Source organism: Molothrus aeneus, chromosome 4, assembly GCF_037042795.1.
Source record: "Molothrus aeneus isolate 106 chromosome 4, BPBGC_Maene_1.0, whole genome shotgun sequence".
Classification (NCBI taxonomy): domain Eukaryota; kingdom Metazoa; phylum Chordata; class Aves; order Passeriformes; family Icteridae; genus Molothrus; species Molothrus aeneus.
This window is the reverse complement of record NC_089649.1, coordinates 37,377,997-37,381,308: the sequence shown is the minus strand read 5'-3', so window position 1 is coordinate 37,381,308 and position 3,312 is coordinate 37,377,997. Positions and strand designations below refer to the sequence as shown.

Genomic DNA, 3,312 nt, shown 5'->3' with positions numbered 1-3,312 from the left:
TGTCATAAAAGGAAGTACAGATTTTTAACTTCTTGGATTTTATATATTTATAAAATATTTCAGAAATATTTTTATTTTCTTTTATAAATATATATATATGTGAATTTTCTCACTCTGTATATACAAAGAGGAATATTTTGACATTGATTGAAATGTTTGCTTGCCTATTAAATCTTATTTTCTAAACCTTTAATTTCTTGCCTTCATTGAGTAAATCTCATTTCAATCCTGAATAATCTGGTTTTAATCATGTTTTATACATATTCCTTTTGGTTTCACAGTACATATTCTCATATATAGCATGTCATATAGTAGCATTGAAAAGAAAAATTGAGCTTCCTACCTCTTGAGCAGTACTGTACCTTCTGAATCCAGGGTAATCCTCAGATATATTTATGCAAAAAATCTTCATACTTCATGGCTTACATGCCTAACAAAAATAATATTTTGCACAGTAATTTAATTAGGCTCATAGCATAAGAAGATTTAATAGCTCCTGGGAAAGATGGAAAGTTAATATTTACCCTTCTTAGGAGTACTGACTTTAATTCCACTAATTTTTGTTACTGAAAGAGTGGAAACAGTAGTACTTACCTTCTGTGGAAGTCAGGGAGTAAAAAGTCTGTTCAGGGAGAAGAAAAGAAACAGAAACACATACTTTGAATTACTCATCCTTCTCCCAGTGCCTGCATTTTTGGGTATGTTAACATTATTTTTAAAGCCCTTTTTGAATGCACACAGGATGCAAGCCACACCTTTAGCATCCCTGACAGCATCTGTAGATGCCTCTGGATTAAAAACTACCCTCTGATTTGATAGTATTCATTTCTATGTTTGTCTCGTTAAAACCAGAGCACTTCCCAAAACATGGCAGAATAGTGTAAAAGATGTGCTGAAAACTTGAAGTCAGCAAGTGTTAGTTAGGTCCTAAAGCTGATAATCATCTACCCCTGCGTGTCTCCTTGTTAAGCAGGATTTCAACATAGTCTAGAAACTATGGAAATTATTACTGTCATTATTTAATAATAACAATTGTACATGCAATACATGAAACCACCAAACTCCACACTAGGACAGTAACTCAGTAGCTTCTCTTTGCAACACACTTCAAATAATGATAGGAATATTATTGACCGTATGTTGCTGGCTTGATTGCTTTTGATCCTCTCTGCTCCTTGCTACCCCAAAAGAAATCTCTGCTTAACAGGGTGGGTTGACTTCCCAGGAAATCAATGAAAGAACAAATAATGTAATAATGTTAATAATAAAAGGCCAGGAGTCCAATGTATGCTCCCTGAGGGAAGAAAACCAGAAAGAAATGTGAAGTTAATTATAGCTAATGATTTTAGTCATTGCTCAATTAACTTGTGATATTGCACTTCTATAAAATTCTAATCTATTAATTGGCATAATTCTAAGATTCCATTTATGTGATATATCAATAGTCACACAAGAAAAAATTGGATTCATAAAGCATGCAATTAGACTTCAGGACACCAGAAAAATCTAAGCCTATATCTGGGAAAGAATTTAAATTGTATCTTACATGTATAGGTCTTTTCTTCGGGATTAATTTTGTAACTCAAAAGACAGATGTTTTCAAATGAAAACCATACAGAAAACTTCCTGAAAGGCATATACTGCACTGATTTCCATCTGATAATCTGATAAGGAAGCCTCAGGATCAAATAAACATTTAAACTAAGATAAATCTGGAACCTGCTGGAAGAAATATGTACAGTGAAGCAAAATCCTTGATGCAAATCATAATGTGAAAAATAACCATCAAAATTCTGTGTTTTAATTAAAAAGTGCCCCAAACCAATTACAGCTTTCCAGTTTCAGATAGTTTGAATTTAAAAACATCTGGGGGTTTTATCTACACAGGAAGAACAAGTTCTACATATGTTTTGGAAGGGTTTCCTGTAAGACTTCCCCCCAAACTTTGGAAGACTTCCAGTCAGAAAGAAAGAGAGCATATGTTTGATGTAAAGAGAAAAACACCAGAGAAGCAGTAGGTAAAAAGATGAGTTGAAGGGGGAAAGTGAGTTTTATTTTTTGCACAAAGACTGTTTTGAAACTTCATCTTCAGTTAAAAGTCTTGACATAATTCCAAGACTTAATTTATTTTGCCCAAGAGACCGTCATTTTTAAGACAACTGTTCCAGTGTTGTAGAGAAACTCAGCCAAAAGGAAAAATAAATATTTTAAATGAGATATACTAATTGCCAAGAACATAAAAATAACAATATTCTAGACTGGTATAATGATCATTATTTGGAATGAACACTCAACCCCATGTGACAAAAGTTTACTTTTCAGTGTGTCCTTAGAGTTTCAAATAGGATTTTTCTTAGGGGTAAAGAATAAATATTACTACTGAACTCCATTTTTTTTCAGTGCTTATGATCCTACAGAAAAGCCAAAATCATAAGGCATTTCAAATGCTTTGTTACATGACAGTGTTAGTTTATTTTGATTATTTAATGCCTTAATTCAAGGCATTTAAGAGGTAAATAATCTACATAATTATGTAGATTGTTCATTGCATTCCGTAGAGTTCAGAATGACCTAGAATTAACCTGTATTATGAGTGCCATAAAATCATATGGCTTTCAATTTTATTGACAGGGTGAACCATGGAGTAAAAAACCCCTACTTGTAGTTTTCTGAAATTAAGGAAGTCCAGATATGAAAGACTAGACCTTTTCCTCTTGCTTGGAACACAAACTTTGCAAACAGTAGACCAAAAATAAATTTCAATAGAACCAAAACCTGATTTCCACAGAAATCTTGAATATGAGACTAATCTTTAAAGGAAAGCATTAGGTACCTAAAGCTATCGCCCCTTCTGACAGATGATGATTTCCTTCCTCCAGTGTTGAGCTGCTCTAAACTTTTGACAGGATGATTCTCCAGCTTGAACTTCCCTTTTAGCTAAGTCTATTTGCTTTGCATCAAGAGATGCTGACAGTTTTCAGCTCCAGCTCCAGGAATCCAGATGGTGCAAGGAAAGTGAAAGATAATACCATATGACTTTGATTTTTTTTTTCCCTCCAGTACATAAAGGAACAGCTTATGTCAGGTCAAATTTAAAATTAAAACAGAAAGGGGCAGTAAACAAGCATAATGCTCTTACTCTGATAGGGACAGTGAATAGGAAGAGATCAGATGAGGTAAAATAAGGTGCAAAGATGCTAAACCTGGAACATCTTTAAAATAAGTAACTTAAATCCCACTTTTTAAGTGAAAGGCCATGCATTGTGGCCCAATTTTAAATTTGGATGTTTTCTGATTTGTACAAAGATAGTC

At 33.4% G+C, this 3,312-nt stretch overlaps 1 long non-coding RNA gene across 1 annotated transcript in view; it reads right to left on the bottom strand.

Moving 5' to 3' along the window:
* The window catches only part of LOC136555544 (uncharacterized), a 33,127-nt gene that overhangs the window by 10,826 nt on the left and 18,989 nt on the right, over positions 1-3,312 (bottom strand). The window contains exons 3-4 of the long non-coding RNA XR_010783505.1: positions 595-622; positions 344-430 (exon numbers count right to left, since the gene is read on the bottom strand). This is a non-coding gene — a long non-coding RNA (uncharacterized lncRNA). The remainder of the gene's footprint in view (positions 1-343; positions 431-594; positions 623-3,312) is intronic.